This window comes from Neomonachus schauinslandi, chromosome X (genome assembly GCF_002201575.2).
Source record: "Neomonachus schauinslandi chromosome X, ASM220157v2, whole genome shotgun sequence".
Taxonomy (NCBI): Eukaryota; Metazoa; Chordata; class Mammalia; order Carnivora; family Phocidae; genus Neomonachus; species Neomonachus schauinslandi.
In genome coordinates this window covers 67,637,395-67,655,965 of record NC_058419.1, presented here as the reverse complement: position 1 = coordinate 67,655,965, position 18,571 = coordinate 67,637,395, and positions in this window count along the sequence as shown.

Sequence of the window (18,571 nt, the reverse complement as noted above, 5' to 3'; positions counted from 1 at the left end):
TTAGTAGTGAAAAATATTAATGTATTAATCATAATACATGTCTGGTTTAATGTAAATTGAAGATTTTTCTAGTTGTGTATGAATACTGGCAACTTAGCAAGTTTTAACAATTGTTCAAATATGTAACATTAAGCTATGTTTAAAAAAGTGAAACTGGTAAACTGGGTCTTTGTCATTGGCTTAAAAAAAGAAATGTGAATGTGTTTCGTGCATACTTTCCTAAGTGAGACCTGTAAAAAGTAAATTAATTAAAAAATAAATCATTAGCAATAAATCTAGCCAAGGAGGCAAATGACTTGTACACTGAGAACTATAAAACATTCCTGAAAGAAATTTAAAGAAGACCCAAATAACCGCAAAGACATCTTATATTTATGGATTGGAAGACTTAATATTCTTAAGATGAAAATACTACTCAAGATGATCTACAGATTCAATGTAATCCATATCAAAATTTCAATGACTTGCTTTGTAGAAATAGAAAAACCTATCTTAAAATTCATATAAAATCTCAGGAGACCCATGTTAGTGCAAACAATCTTGAAAGAAATGAATAAATTTGGAGGACTTAGAATTCTGAACTTCAAAACTTACTACAAAACTACAGTACATAAAAGAGTATGGTATAGGTATTATGGACAGACATATAGAGCAATGGGATAGGATAAAATCCCAGAAATAAACCCACACATATATGATTAATTCCTTTTTGACAAAGTTGCCAAGACTCAATGGGGGAAAAGACAGTTTTTTCACAAATGTGCTTGAAAAACTGGATATCCACATGTAAAAGAATAAAATTAGATCTTTAACTTACACCATATACACAAATTAACTCAAAATGCATCAAAGACCTAAAATTATAGGGTAAAACTATAAAACTCTTAGAAGAAAACCCTGAAGAAAATCCTAATAACATTGGATCTGGTGATTTCATGGATATGATACCAAACACACAAGAAACAAATGAAACAATAAATTGGATTTCATGAAAATTAAGAAATTTTGTGCATCAAAGGATGCTATAAAGAAACCAGAAAAATAACCTTTAAGCCATATATCTGATAAGAGATTAGTATCTAGGGTAAATAAAGAACACCTAAAACTCAACAACAAAAAGACAAAGAACCCAATTCAAAATTGGGCAAATGACTTAGACATTTTTCCAAAGAAGATAGACAAATTGCCAATAAGCTCGTGAGAAGATGTTTAACATTATATGTCACTAGGGAAATGTAAATAAAAACCACAATGAGATGCTATTTCACACCTACAAAGATGTCTATAGTTAAAAAAAGAAAAGAACAAGTGTTGGCGAGGATATGGAGAATTTAGAACCCTTGTGCATTCATTGCTGGTGGAAATATAAAAAGGCACAGTTGCCATGGAAAACAGTTTGGCAATTTCTCAATAGTTAAACATTGAACTACCATATGACATGGCAATTCCACTCCTAGGCATATATCCAAAAGAATTCAAAACAGGGACTCAAACAGATATTTGTACAGTGTTCATTACAGCTGTATTCACAATAGCCAAAAGATGGAACCAACCCAGTGTCAACCAACAGAGGAATAGAATATTATTTGGTCATAAAAAGGAATGAAATTTTGATATGTGATATAACATGGGTGAACCTTGAAAACATTAGCTTAGTGAAATAAGCCAGACACAGATGACAAATATGGTGTCCTTTCAATTTTATGACATACCTAGAATAGGCAAATTCCAAGACTGATAGTAGAATAGAGGTTACCAGAGACTGGAATTGGGGGAAGGGCAAGTCTTTGTTTACTTGGTACAGAGAGTTTTTGTTGGGATGATGAAAAAGTTTTGGGTATTGATTTAGTGGTGATGCTTACAGAACATTGTGGAGTGTATTTAATGCCACTGAATTTAACACTTACAAATGGTTAAAATGATTAAAAAATACATATATTTTACCACAATAAAAAAATGAAGGAGAAATTAAGGCATATTCAGATCTATAAAAACCGAGAGTTTGTCACTACCAGACCTGCCCTTCACAAATGCTAAAAGGAGTCCTTTAGGCTGATATGAAAGGATACTAGATGGTAACTCAACTCCACATAAAGAAATGAAGAACAGCAGGGAAGATAACTAAGTAGGTAAATGTAAAAGCCAGTATTACTGTATTTTGGGCTTATAACACCTTTTCCCTTATACGTGATGATTTATAGCAGCATTATTCATAATAGCCAAAAAAGAAAACAACCAAAATGTCCATCAACTCTTGAGTGGATAAATAAAATGTGGTATAACCATACAGTAGAATATTATTCAGCAATTAAAAAAATGAAGTACTGAGACATGCTGCAACATGGATAAACCTTGAAAACATTACACTAAGTGAAAGAAGCCACATACAAAAGACCACCTGTGGTATGAAATAATCAGAATAGACAAACACATAAAGATACGAAGTGGATTAGTTAATTGCCAGCATATGAGAGGAAAGATGAATGTGGATTAACTGCTAGTAGGTATGGTTCTTTCTTTTGGGGGTTGTCCACTGAAGTATTCTGGAGTTAGATAGTGGTGATGGTTGCAAAACTAGTGAATATACCACAAACCACTGAATTGTTTAAAATGGTGAATTTTATGTCATGTAGTTTATTTGGATTAAAAAAACCCTATAGGTGTTTCTATGGCCACAAGTTATTTACAACCCTCCCACATGCAAAATACACTCACCTCCTACTAAGGCCCACAAAAACCTCCTCTCATTATATCTCATTACACCATTAGCTCAAAGTCCATGATTTCATCATCTAAATCAGATTCGTGTGCAGATGAGGTTTCTCAGGTGTACTTTCTTAAGTAAATCACCTCAAGTATGGTTCCCCTGAATCTGAAGTTGTGTGCATTTCCTTCATTCAACATACAGGGTGAGACTGTATGAAAAGGAAACCCCAATAGACATTCCTATTCAAATAGGGAGAAAATGTGAGGCACAGAGGAATACATAGAAATTCTGAAATGTAAGCAGGAAAATTTTAGAAGTTTCTTTATTATGACTCAGTCCCATTCCTGCCCAAGAATAATTTTCCATGGGGGTGCCTGGGTGGCTCAGTTGTTAGGCGTCTGCCTTCGGCTCAGGTCATGATCCCGGGTCCTGGGATTGAGCCCCACATTGGGCTCCCTGCTCTGCGGGGGCCTGCTTCTCCCTCTCCCACTCCCTCTGCTTGTGTTCCCTCTCTCGCTGTGTCTCTCTCTGTCAAATAAATAAATAAATAAATAATCTTTTTTTTTTCAAAAAGAATAATTTTCCATGGTTCTTGGTTCTCCCTCAGGGTTCTTTGTTCCACCCTCTATGTTATCTTTCCTTATATGATAGGTAGCCTGTACTTTCAACTGTGTAGCTTTTGCAGTTTGCTCACTGCAAGTAGGTTTTGAGGGTTCGAAGTCCTTTTTCTTTTCTTTTTTTTTTTTTGTGGTATTTCTATCCTTGTCATTAAAAGTTGGTGATGTGTCTGGAAATACAATTATTTCAAAATAATTTTTGGTCTCCTGTGAATAAACACCACACCCTGAAATCGCTTCCATTAAGCCCTTCTTCACCATGATCTTCTTTTGGGAGGTTTGTATAATAAAGCATATTTCTTTTTTTTTAATTTTTTAAAGTTTTTTAAAATTTAATTTTATTATGTTATGTTAGTTACCATACAATACATCATTAGTTTGCAAAAGTACAGGTCTTTTACCTCTTTGGTTAGGTTTGTTCCTAGGTATCTTATTATTTTGGGTGCAGTTGTAAATGGGATTGATAATCCTTGATTTCTCTTTCTGTTGCTTCGTTATTGGTGAATAGAAATGCAATAGATTTCTGTGCATTGATTTTGTATCCTGCGACTTTACTGAATTTGTTCATCAGTTCTAGCAGTTTTTTGGTTGAGTCTTTCAGGTTTTCTATGTATAGTATCATGTCATCTGCAAATAGTGAAAGTTTTCCTTCTTCCTTGCCTATTTGGATGCCTTCTATTTCTTTGTGTTGTCTGATTGCTGGGGCTAGTACAATGTTGAATAAAAGTGGTGAGGGTGGACATCCCCATCTTGTTCCTGACCACAGAGGAAAAGGTCTCAATTCTTCCCCATTGAGGATGATATTAGCTGTGGGCTTTTCAGATATGGCCATTATATTGAGGTTTATTCCCTCTAAAACCTACTTTGTTGAGACTTTTTATCATGAATGAATGTTGTACTTTTTCTGCACCTATTTTTTTTATCATGAATGAATGAACGTTGTACCTTTTTCTGCACCTATTGAAATGATCATATGGTTCTTATCCTCTCTTCTTTTTGTGATGTATCGCGTTGATTGATTTGTGAATATTGAACCACCCTTGCATTCCAGGAATAAATCCCACTTGATTGGGTGAATTTTTTAAAAAAAGTATTGTTCCATTTCGTTTGCTAGTATTTTACTGAGAATTTTTGCATCCATGTAGAGTGATATTGGCCTGTAGTTCTCCCTCTCTCTTTTTTTTTTTTTTTGTGGTGTCTCTTATCTGGTTTTGGTATCAGGGTAATGCTGGCCTTATAGAATGAGTTTGGAAACTTTCCTTCTTTTTCTATTTTTTGGAATAGTTTGAGAAGAATAGGTATTAACTCTTCTTTAAATGTTTGGTAGAATTTGCCTGTAAAGCCGTCTGGTCATGGACTTTTGTTTGTCGGGAGTTTTTAGATTATCGATTTAATTTCTTGGCTGGTTATCAGTCTATTCAGATTTTCTATTTCTTCCTGCTTCAGTTTTGGTAGTTTATATGTTTCTAGGAATTTATCCATTTCTTCTAGGTTTCCAATTTGTTGGGTATATAGTTTTTCATAATATTCTCTCCTTCCTTTATTTCTTTAGGCATAGTTTCCTTTAGTTCTTTGAAGTGAATTTCTTTGAACTAATGGTTACCTTCAAGTCTTTATCTCTTAAATAGATCATCTGCTTTCTTTCACGGGCCGTTTTTCTTACCTACTTCTCCCTGCCCCCCCTCCCCCGCCATTTATGGGTTAGATGTTCTTATTTCCTTGAATATCTCATTTTTTAAAAAAAAGACACATTTATTCAGCATCATGATCAGACTATTATATTTAGCAATCAACAGCGTGGGTGCAAAAAAAAAAAATCTACATTAAAACCCTTTGTTGGAATGCTTTACACTTTCCACAGAACAGAAACTAAAATAACCTGTTATACAATTAGTCACAAATACAGTCCTTGAGTTTTTTGCCCATACATATGAGTATTGTCTAAAATGTGTCTTCTTTGTAGCAGCTAGGCCTTGCCACTACTGTGCTTGGCTGAGTTCACAAATCTGTTGTAACCTGTAGCTTCCCTGTTACTTCTCTGGCTCTCCTCTCCTGCTAAGCTTTGTTTCCTGGCAGTAATTAAAACCTTCTGCCACAGCCATAGCTACTGCTGCTGCTGGAACCACCATAGCCACCTTGGTTTCATGGTTTGGCAAAGTATTGGCCTCCACCACCATAGGGGCCAGAGCTTCTGCCTCCAAAATTTCCTCTTTCATGGGTCCCAAATTTGAGGATTGATTGTTGTAATTGCCAAAATCATTATAGCTTCTGCCACCTCCAGAGTTGCTTCCATCATTACCAAATCTGTTATAGCCATCCCCACTGCCACCATATCCACCACCACGACTGCCACCAAAGCCACCTCGACCACTGAAGTTCCCTCCACGACCAAAGTTGTCATTCCCACCAAAACCACCTCCATGACCACCACCAAAGTTTCCAGAACCACTGACCTCTTTGGCTGGATGAAGCACTAGCCATCTCTTGCTTAGATAGGGCCTTCCTTACTTCACAGTTGTGGCCATTCACAGTATGGTATTTTTGAATGACAATCTTATCTACAGAGTCATGGTCATCAAATGTTACAAAAGCAAAATCTCTCTTTTTGCCACTGCCTCGGTCAGTCATGATCTCGATTACTTCAATTTTCCCATACTGTTCAAAATAATCTCTTAGGGGTGCCTGGGTGGCTCAGATGGTTAAGCGTCTGCCTTCGGCTTGGGTCATGATCCCAGGGTCCTGGGATCGAGCCCCACGTCAGGCTCCCTGCTCGGCGGGAAGCCTGCTTCTCCCCCTCCCTCTGCTTCTCCCCCTGCTCATGTTCTCTCTCTCTCTCTGTATCTCTGTGTCTCGAATGAATAAATAAAAAAATCTTTATAAAAAATATTAAAAAAAATAATCTCTTAGATGATGTTCTTCAGTGTCTTCTTTAATGTCACCAACAAAAATCTTTTTCACAGTTAAGTGGCCACCAGGTCTTTGAGAATCTTCTCTTGAGACAGCCCTCTTTGGTTCCACAACTCTTCCATCCACCTTGTGTGGCCTTACATTCATGGCTGCATCCATCTCCTCCACAGTGGCATACGTGACAAACCCAAAGTCTCTGGGGTGCTTGGTGTTTGGATCTCTCATTACCACACAGTCTGTAAGCATTCCCCATTGCTCAGAATGGCTCCTCAGACTCTCATTGGTTGTTTCAAAGCTCAAACCTCTGATGAAGAACTTCTGCAGCTGTTCAGGCTCTTTGGGAGACTTTGACTTAGACATGACGGCGGTGGGAGGGGAGACTTTAAGGATGCTTACTCGGCGGCATCCACGGGCAGAAAGTGAATATCTCATTATTTTTTGTGAAAACTAGACATCTTAGGTAATATGTTGAATACTGGATCCTAACGTCTAACCCTCTCCAAGACTCATTTTTATTCTTGTTTACTTGGTTGTTGTTGTTTTATGGCTCAGCTGTTTTAGTGAAGTCTATTTCTTTGTGGTGTGAAGCACTTGTATTGTTCTTCAGAGGGTGAAGACTTGAGCATGTGCGTAGTCATCTTGGGATCACAGAGAGTATAGCAGTGCTTTTTGACTCTTTTTCTGACCTCTCTTTTCAGCTGTCTGCTTTATTATACTTCACCTATTAGGCTCTACTAATTACCAACTGACTGTTATGTTTTCAACAATGCTCTGAAGCATAAATCCTTAGCAGTCTGATTTAATTAAATTCACAAAGTTATAGTTTGAAGCCAATCTTTGTAGTTTATTCCACTACTCAGGAAAGTTCTTTTTAGCTGTATCTTTCCCTGGTTTCTCTGGCAAAGTAGCCAGCTTATGGTATAATGTCTTGCTCTTAAAGGGGAGAAACTAATTTTTTTTTTAAAGATTTTATTTATTTGTTTGTCAGAGAGCGAGCGAGCAAGTGAGAGAGCACAAGCAGGAGGAGTGGCAGGCAGAGGTAGAAGCAGACTTCCCGCTAAGCAGGGAGCCCAACTTGGGACTCGATCCCAGGATCCTGGGATCATGACCTGAGAAGAAGGCAGACGCTTAAACAACTGAGTCACCCAGGCATCCCAAAACTAATTATTTCAAGAGTGCCCCTTAGATTTGAACTTCCTACACTCTCAAATAGTCATTTGCCTTGGGTATAGCTTGGAGCTTACTTTTCTTATGGACTGTCTCTGCCCCTGGAAAACCCTCTGAAAAACTACTGTGGGTACTGGGTGAAGTGGTAGTCTACTGGCTTTTTCTCTCCCTGTGTGGAACCTCTGCCCCATGAAAAAGCTGGGGCAAGGGTGAGAAGTCAGGGTTCCAGGGTTCTAGTCCTGCCATGCCTGGAGTAAAATCTCCATCCTATCAATAGGAACTGGATGAACGAAAAGAGCCCTCAGACTCTTGGCTGTACTCACCAGGAATTTGATCTTTACAACTTGGAATTGGAGGGCAGAAGAAATTCTGGCAGCCAGGTGAGATATGGTAAACCTTGACTGGGAGCTATACACAGACCTTATATGTTCCACAAAAATTTACCTAAAATGCATCATAGACCTATATGTAAAATGCAAAACTATAAAAATTCTGTAAGATAGAAGAAAATCTAGATAACCTTGTGTTTGACAGTGGCTTTTTAAGATACAATGCCAAAGGCATAATCCATCAAAGAAAGAAGTGATAAAGTGGACTTTTTTAAAATTAAAAATTTCTGCCCTGCAAAAGGCACTGTCAAGAGAATGAGCAGATAAGCCACAGACTGGGAGAAAATATCTTCAAAAGATATACCAGATAAAGGAGTTATCCAAAATGTACAAAGAACTCTTAAATCTCAACAGTAAGAAAATGAACCTGATTTTAAAATGGGAAAAAATCTGAACAGACATCTTACCATAGAAAATATACATATGGAAAATAAGTGTATGAGAAAATGCTCACCATCATGTCATTAGGGAATTGCAAATTAAAACAACAGTGAGATATCATTACATATCATTCTATGGCTAAAATCCTAAATACCGGCAATACCAGGTATTGTCAAGGATTTGGAGCAAGAGGAACTCATTCTGGGGGGAATGTAAAATGGTAGAGTCACTTTGGAAGAAGGTTTGGCAGTTTCTCATAAAGCTAAACATAGACTTAACCATGTCATACAGCAATTGCCCTTCTAGGTATTTATCCAAATGAGTGAAAACTTACAATTACACACAAAAATGTACACAGGAATATTTATACTAGCTTTATTAATAGTGGCCCCAAATTGAAAGAAACCAAGATGTCCCATTATAGGTGAATGGTTAAACTGGGATTCATCCATAAAATGGAATGTTATCCAGGAATAAAAAGAAATGAGATATTAAGCCCTGAAGAGACATGGAGGACATTTAAATTTATATTGTTAAGTGAAAGAAGCCAGTCTGTTAGTTTATGAATTAGGATATAGTTTATCATGGTGAACATTCCATGTGAATTCTACTTTTAATGGGTATAGTGTTCTACAAATGTCAGTTATTATAAGTTGATTCTAGTGTTGTTTAGATTTATTCTTATTAACTTTCTAGCTAATTCTTCTGTTAATTCTTCAAAGTATTGAAATCTCCAAATACAATTGTGGATTTGTCTGTGTCTCCTTGCAGTCTGTCAGTTTTTGATTCAGGTATTGTTATGTTTTCTTGGTAAATTGCCCTCCTTATCACTGTGTAATGCCCCCTCTTTATCCTTAGAATATTCCTTCTTCTGAAATCTACTTTTTGATTTAATATAGCCATTCCAACTTTCCTTTGAATAGTGTTTGCATAATATAACTTACCCATGCATTTTTATTTAAATTGTGTTTCTGATAGAAAGCATATAGTTGGATATTGAGGAAGATTTGAATAACTACTTAAGTTATCTTAATGTTTTATGTGACTATACAAGCTACTTTTTATTGTCCGTTTTGTCATTACATTTTTGTAAGAATTTGTCTGTTTCCTCTAAATTTACAATAATACTGGCATGAATTATTAATAATGTTCCCTAATCTTTGTGTTTTTATGTTCCCTCTTTTTTCATATTATTACTATGTACCTTTTCTTATATTAATGAATCAGCCAAACATTTGTCTATTTTATTATTTTTTTTAAAGAATTTATTTATTTGAGAGAGAGAGTGAGTGAGAGTAGGGGAGAGGGAGAGAATCTCAAGCAGACTCTGCACTGAGCACAGAGCCCAACACAGGGCTTGATCTCACAACACTGAGATCATGACCAGAGCCAAAACCAAGAGTCAGATGCTTAACCGACTGAGCCACCCAGACACCACTTATTAATAAGTTTTGTAAAAGAAACAATTGTGGGGTTTTATTTTATTTTACTTATTTTTTCAAATGTTAGGTTTTATTGATCTTCTGTAATGTGTCTTTGTTTTCTATTTCATGAATTGATGCTTTTACCTTTAATACCTCCTTTTCCTTTTTCCTATTGTTCTTACTATATTCTTAGCCTGGATACTAAGCTCATTAATTTTCACCCCCTTTTCTTTTCTAAGTATTTAAGGCTATAAATTTCCCTTGAAACATGCTTTCACCATGTCTCACAGGTTTTTAATGTGTTTTCATTATTGTTAAATTTTAAGATGTCCCTCATGATTTATTTGATCCATAGAAGGAACCCTCATGTGCTGTTGATGGGAAAACAAGCTGGTGCAGCCTTTGTGGAAAACAGTATGGGTGTGCTTCAAACAATTAAAAATAGAATTACCACATGATCCAGTAATTCCACTACTGGATATAGTTTTTAAAGATTTTATTTATTTATTTCAGAGAGAAAAAGAGTGAGCACACACAGAAGCTGGGGAGATAGGTAGAGGGAGAGGGAGAAGCCGACTCCCAACTGAACAGAGAGCCTGATGTGCTGCTCTATCCCAGGAGCCTGAGATCATGACCTGAGCTGAAGGCAGACGCTTAACCGACTGAGCCACCCAGGCACCCCCCACTACTGGATATTTACCCAAAGAAAATGAAAACACTAATTCAAAAGGGTATGTGTACCCGTTTATTGCATTTACAATAGCCAAGCTATGGAAGCAACCCAAGTGCCCATCCAGAGATGAATGGATGAAGAAAATGTGGCATAAATACACAATGGAATATTGTTCAGCCATTAAAAAGAATGAAATCTTGACATTTGCAACATGGATGGAGCTAGAGTATAAATAATGCTAAGTGAAATAAGCTCATCAGAGAAAGACAAGTACCGTATTTAGAAATGTGCTTTAAATTATGAAATATGTGTAGATGTTTCATTTACCTTTATTAGTGTGGTAAGACAGCCATGAATCCTATAATGCCAATTCTTTAAATTATGAAGTAATCTTTCTGATCTAATGCAAGATCATTTCTTGTGACTATTGCAAATGTGCCTTAGATGGATTATTTCTGTAATTCTTCAAAGCAGAAGTGCATATGTTTCCATTTCCATTTGGTGAGGCTTATGGATTGGGTTGTTTAAATCTTCTGTATTCTGTTGATTTGTATATGTGATTTCTCAATAATTGAAAAGGTGTTGAATTATTTCACTCACTGTGGATCTGCAATTTCTCCATGGTCTTCTATTAATGCTTTGTATATTTTGAGGGTATTTCTAAATGTATATGCAATATTACATAACATTTTCATGGAAGTAACATCCCATCAACTTTGCCATACCCTGTTGGTTAGAAGCAAGACACAGATCCTGCCCACTTTTAAGGGAAGGAGATTACACAGTGTAAGGATCATGATAGATCTTTTAGATCTATCTTTAGAGTCATAGTTTTACAATAAATATTTATTATGATTAAACACCTCCTGGATCATTTAAGTGGCTTAGAACACTTACACTTCAACTCCATTTATACCCGTCCCAACTTACAATTGTCATATATTTGACAAGGTAGACTTCATTAAATTAAACACTTTTGCTCTGAGCAAAGTAGTGCTAATGGAAAGACAAGCCACAGACTCGGAAAACCCATTTCCAAATAACACACCTGGCAAAGGACTTGTATCAAGAATATATGAGGATTGCACTCACATGTGGAATTTAAGAAACAAAACAAGCAAAGGGGAAAAAAATTGAGAGGGAGACAAAGCAAGAAACAGACTCTTAATTATAGAGAACAATCTGATAGTTACCAGAGGGCCAGGGGGTTGAGGGATGAGTGAAACAGGTGATGGGGATTGAGGAGGGCACTTGTGATGAGCACGGGGTGTTGTATGGAAGGGTTGAATCACTATATTGTACACCTGAAACTGATATAATACTGTATGTTAACTGGAATTAAAAAACCTAAAGAATAGGGGTGCCTGCGTGGCACAGTAGGTTGGGCTTGAATTCAACTCTTGGTTTCGGCTTCAGTCATGATCTTGGGGTCATCGCACTGAGCCCTGTGTTGGGCTCCCCACGCAGTGTGGATTCTGCTTGGGTTTCTCTCTCCTTCTCCCTCCGACTCTCTCTCTAAAATAAAGAGGTAGATCTTAAAAAAAAAAAAAACATAAGGAAACCTAAACACGCAATAGTAAGGAACAACCTAAGAAAAATGGGAGGCAAAAGATAAGAAGATATTCAGATGCCAAATAAGCATATGAAAAGATGCTCAAACTCATATGCCATTAGGGAACTGCAAATTAAATCTACAATGAGATAACACTATATACTTAGTAGAATGACTACACATTTATTTTTTAATTAATTTTTAATTTTTATTGTTATGTTAATCACCATACATTACATCATTAGTTTTTGATGTAGTGTTCCATGATTCATTCTTTGTGTATAACACCCAGTGCTCCATTCAATACGTGCCCTCTTTAATACCCATCTCCTTTAAAAAATATATAATACCAAATTCTGGGGAAGATGTGGAGCAACTAGAACTCATGTATTTGTGGTGGAAATGCAAAATGACACAGGAAGTTTGGAAAGGCTTGGTGCTCATTCCTACTCCTAGGCATTTACCCTATAGAAATGAACATTTATGTTCACACAAAACCAGTACCTGAAAGTTTATAGCAGTTTTATTCATAATTGCCCAAACTGGAAACATCTCACATGCCCAGCAAGTAGTGAATTATAAAATACTGTGGCACAGTCCTACAATGAAGTACAACAATAAAAAGGGATAAACCAATGATTCTCATAACATGGATGAATTTTTTTTCTTTTTTTTTTAAGACTGGAGAATTCATTTTTCATTAGCTCAGAGAACCTTGTACATATATCTCTCAGAACAGGATCCCACTGAGGTGAAAGAAAAATGTCACTATCACTGCAAAGATGATCATGGCCTCACATAGTGGTCTCCTTTTTTTTTTTATTATGTTATGTTAATCACCATACATTACATCATTAGTTTTTGATGTAGTGTTCCATGATTCATTGTTTGTGTATAACACCCAGTGCTCCATTCAATACGTGCCCTCTTTAATACCCATCACCAGGCTAACACATCCCCCCACCCCCTTCCCCTCTAGAACCCTCAGTTTGTTTCTCAGAGTCCATAGTCTCTCATGGTTCGTCTCCCCCTCCGATTTCCCCCCCTTCCTTTTTCCCTTCCTGCTGTCTTTTTTTTTTTTTTTTTTTAACATATAATGTATTACTTGTTTCAGAGGTACAGGTCTGTGATTCAACAGTCTTACACAATTCAGAGCACTCACCATAGCACATACCCTCCCCAATGTCTATCACCCAGCCACCCCATCCCTCCCACCCCACACCACTCCATCAACCCTCAGTTTGTTTCCTGAGATTAAGAATTCCTCATATCAGTGAGATCATATGATACACATCTTTCTCTGATTGACTTATTTTGCTCAGCATAATACCCTCCAGTTCCATCTACGTCGTTGCAAATGGCAAGATTTCATTCCTTTTGATGGCTGCATGATATTCCATTGTGTATATATATATATATATATATATATATATATATACCATGTCTTCTTTATCCATTCATCTGCCAATGGACATCTTGGCTTTTTCCATAGTTTGGCTATTGTGGACATTGCTGCTATAAACATCAGGGTGCACATACCCCTTTAGATCCCTACATTTGTATCTTTGGGGTAAATACCCAGTAGTGCAATTGCTGGGTCATATGGTAGCTCTATTTTCAACTTTTTGAGGAACCTCCATACTGTTTTCCAGAGTGGTGGCACCAGCTTGCATTCCCAACACCGTAGGAAGGTTCCCCTTTCTCTGCATCCCCGTCAACATTTGTCGTTTCCTGACTTGTTAATTTTAGCCATTCTGACTGGTGTAACGTGGTATCTCATTGAGGTTTTGATTTGGATTTCCCTGATGCCAAGCGATGTTGAGCACTTTTTCATGTGTCTGTTGGCCATTTGGATGTCTTCTTTGGAAAAATGTCTGTTCATGTCTTCTGCCCATTTCTTGATTGGATTATTTGTTCTTTGGGTGTTGAGTTTGATTAAGTTCTTTATAGATTTTGGATACTAGCCCTTTATCTGATAGTCATTTGCAAATATCTTCGCCCATTCTATTGGTTGTCTTTTGGTTTTGTTGACTGTTTCTTTTGCTGTGCAAAAGCTTTTTATTCTGATGAAGTCTCAATAGTTCATTTTTACCCTTGCTTCCCTTGCCTTCAGTGATGTTTCTAGGAAGAAGTTGCTGTGGCTGAGGTCGAAGAGGTCCTGCCTGTGTTCTCCTTTAGGATTTTGATGGACTCCTGTCTCACATTGAGGTCTTTCAACCATTTTGAGTCTATTTTTGTGTGTGGTGTAAGGAAATGGTCCAGTTTCATTCTTCTGCATGTGGCTGTTCAATTTTCCCAATACCATTTGTTGAAGAGACTGTCTTTTTTCCATTGAACATTCTTTCCTGCTTTGTCAAAGATGAGTTGACCATAGAGTTGAGGGTCCATTTCTGGGCTCTCTATTCTGTTCCACTGATCTATGTGTCTGTTTTTGTGCCAGTACCATAGTGTCTTGATGATGACAGCTTTGTAATAGAGCTTGAAGTCTGGAATTGTGATGCCACCAGCTTTGCTTTTCTTTTTCAACATTCCTCTGGCTATTCGGGGTCTTTTCTGGTTCCATACAAATTTTAGGATGATTTGTTCCATTTCTTTGAAAAAAGTGGATGGTATTTTGATACGGATTGCATTAAATGTGTTGACTGCTCGAGGTAGCATTGACATCTTCACAATATTTGTTCTTCCAATCCATGAGCATGGAACGTTTTGCCATTTCTTTGTGGCTTCCTCAATTTCTTTCATGAGTATTCTTACAGTTTTCTGAGTACAGAATCTTTGCCTCTTTGGTTAGATTTATTCCTAGATATCTTATGGTTTGGGTGCAATTGTAAATGGGATGGACTCCTTAATTTCTCTTTCTTCTGTCTTGTTGCTGGTGTATAGGAATGCCACTGACTTCTGTGCATTGATTTTATATCCTGCCACTTTACTGAATTCCTGTATGAGTTCTAGCAGTTTTGGGATGGAGTCTTTGGGTTTTCCACATAAAGTATCATATTATCTGCAAAAAGTGAGAGTTTCACTTCTAGAATTGCTACTTCGGATGCCTTCTATTTCTTTTTGTTGTCTGATTGCTGAGGCTAGGACTTCAAGTACTATGTTGAATAGCAGTGGTGATAGTGGACATCCCTGCCGTGTTCCTGACCTTAGGGGACAAGCTTTAAGTTTTTCCCCATTGAAAATGATATTCGCTGTGGGTTTTTCATAGATGGCTTTTATGATACTGAGGTATGTACCCTCTATCCCTACACTGTGAAGAGTTTTGATCAAGAAACGATGCTGTACTTTGTCAAATGCTTTTTCTGCATCTATTGGGAGGATCATATGATTCTTGTTCTTTCTTTTATTAATGTATTGTATCACATTGATTGATTTGTGGATGTTGAGCCAACCTTGCAGCCCAGGAATAAATCCCACTTGGTCGTGGTGAGTAATCCTTTTAATGTACTGTTGGATCCTATTGGCTAGTATTTTGGTGAGAATTTTTGCATCCATGTTCATCAGGTATATTGGTCTGTAATTCTCCTTTTTGATGGGGGTCTTTGGTTTTGGGATCAAGGTAATGGTGGCCCCATAAAACGAGTTTGGAAGTTTTCCTTCCATTTCTATTTTTTGGAAGAGTTTCAGAAGAATAGGTATTAATTCTTCTTTAAATGTTTGGTAGAATTCCCTGGGAAGCCATCTGGCCTGGGCTTTTGTTTGTTGGGAGATTTTTGATGACTGCTTCAATTTCCTTAGTGGTTATAGGTCTGTTCAGGTTTTCTATTTCTTCCTGGTTCAGTTTTGGTAGTTTATACATCTCTAGGAATGCATCCATTTCTTCCAGATTATCTAATTTGCTGGCATGTAGTTGCTCATAATATGTTCTTATAATTGTTTGTATTTCTCTCCTCTTTCATTCATGATTTTGTTGATTCGAGTCATTTCTCTTTTCTTTTTGATAAGTCTGGCCAGGGGTTTATCAATCTTGTTAATTCTTTCAAAGAACCAGCTCTTAGTTTCGTTGATCTGTTCTACTGTTCTTTTGATTTCTATTTCATTGATTTCTGCTCTGATCTTTATTATTTCTCTTCTCCTGCTGGGTTTAGGCTTTATTTGCTGTTCTTTCTCCAGCTCCTTTAGGTGTAGGGTTAGGTTGTGTACTTGAGACCTTTCTTGTTTCTTGAGAAAGGCTTGTATTGCGATATGCTTTCCTCTTAGGACTGCCTTTGCTGCATCCCAAAGATTTTGAACAGTTGTGTTTTCATTTTCATTTGTTTCCTGGTTGACCCATTCATTCTTTAGTAGGATGCTCTTTAGCCTCCATGTATTTGAGTTCTTTCCAACTTTCTCTTGTGATTGAGCTCTAGCTTCAAAGCATTGTGGTCTGAAAATAGGCAGGGAATGATCCCAATCTTTTGGTACTGGTTGAGACCTGATTGGTGACCTAGGATGTGATCTATTCTGGAAAATGTTCCATGGGCACTAGAGAAGAATGTGTATTCTGTTGCTTTGGGATGGAATGTTCTGAATATCTGTGAAGTCCATTTGGTCCAGTGTGTCATTTAAAGTCTTTATTTCCTTGTTGATCTTTTGCTTAGACGATCTGTCCATTTCAGTGAGGGGGGTGTTAAAGTCCCCTATTATTATTGTATTGTTGTCAATGTGTTTCTTTGCTTTTGTTACTAATTGGCTTATATAATTGGCTGCTCCTATGTTAGGGGCATAGATATTTACAATTGTTAGATCTTGTTGGATAGACCCTTTAAGTAGGATATAGTGTCCTTTTTCATCTCTTATGATAGTCTTTGGTTTAAGATCTAATTTGATATAAAGATTGCCACCCCAGCTTTCTTTTGGTGTCCATTAGCATGGTAAATGGTTTTCCACCCCCTCACTTTCAATCTGGAGGTGTCTTTGGGTCTAAAATGAGTCTCTTGCAGACAGCATATCAATGGGTCTTGTTTTCTTATCCAATCTGATACCCTGTGTCTTTTGATTGGGGCACTTAGCCCATTTACATTCAGGGTAACTATTGAAAGATATGAATTGAGTGCCACTGTATTGCCTGAAAGGTGACTGTTACTGTATATTGTCTGTGTTCCTTTCTGGTCTATGTTACTTTTAGGCTCTCTCTTTGCTTAGAGGACCCCTTTCAATATTTCTTGTAGGGCTGGTTTTGTGTTTGCAAATTCCTTTAGTTTTTGTTTGTCCTGGAAGCTTTTTATCTCTCCTTCTATTTTCAATGACAGCCTAGCTGGATATAGCATTCTTGGCTGCATATTTTTCTCATTTAGTGCTCTGAATATATCATGCCAGTCCTTTCTGGCCTGCCAGGTCTCTGTGGATAGGTCTGCTTCCAATCTAATGTTTCTACCGTTGTAGGTTACATATCTCTTCTCCCGAGCTGCTTTCAGGATTTTCTCATTGTCTCTGAGACTCGTAAGTTTTACTATTAGATGTCAGGGTGTTGACCTATTTTTATTGATTTTGAGAGGGGTTCTCTGTGCCTCCTGGATTTTGATGCCTGTTTCCTTCCCCAAATTAGGGAAGTTCTCTGCTATAATTTGCTCCAATATACCTTCTGCCCCCCTCTCTCTTTCTTCTTCTGGGATCTCAATTATTCTAATATTGTTTCATCTTATGGTATCATTTCTCTCTTGAATTTTGCCCTCGTGATCCAGTAGTTGTTTATCTTTTTCTCAGCTTCTTTATTTTCCATCATTTGTTCTTCTATATCACTAATTCTCTCTTCTGCCTCATTTATCCTAGCAGTTACAGCCTCCATTTTTGATTGCACCTCATTAATAGCCTTTTTGATTTCGACTTGGTTAGATTTTAGTTCTTTCTCCAGAAAGTGTTTCTCTAACATCTTCCATGCTTTTTTCAAGCCCAGCTAGTATTTTTATAATCGTCATTCTGAACTCTAGTTCCGACATCTTACTAATGTCTGTATTGGTTGGGTCCCTGGCAGTCGGTACCGCCTCTTGTTCTTTTTTTCCATCTTGTCATTTTGTCCAGAGGAGAATAGATGGATGAGAGAACAAAATGCTAACAGGGTAACAACAACCCCAGAAAAATATACACTAAACAAATCAGAAGAGTCCTGAAACCAGGGGAAAAGAAAGGGAAGAAGAAAAAGATTAAAAAGGAATATGATCAAATATGAATAGGCTGGTGAACAGATCGGTGCCACACACTAGATTTTTAGCGTATTCTGGTCTGTTAGAAGAAACTGCCTCCCAAAATTTTGAAGAAAGAAAAGTTTATATATGTACAAAAATAAGGGTAAATACGATGAAGGGATGGAATATGACTGTAAAGATGAAAATTATAAAAGATTTTATAAAAGGAATTGATAAGAAGGTTGAAAAAAGAAAGAGGATTTAAAAAAACGGGGGGAGAGAATGTGATCAAGCAGGAGACTAGAACAAAGCCATACACTAGAGATTTAGGGTATATTTTGATCTGTTACAAGAAACTGTATCCCAAAATTTTAAAGAGAGAACACTTTATATATACCAAAAATAAGGTTAACTACTATGAAGGGATAGAATATGACTCTAAAAATGAAAAATAAAAAAGATTTTTTAAAAAAGGGATTGATAAGATGGTTGAAAAAGGGAAAAAGAAAAATTCAAAAAAAAAAATTAACTTTGAAACACTAAAGAATCATGGGGAAAAAAGCCATGAATTCTATGTGCTGTATTCCCCTAGTGCTGGAGTTCTTCCATTCTCATTTATCGGTAAACTTGGTCTTGGCTGGCTGTTCTTG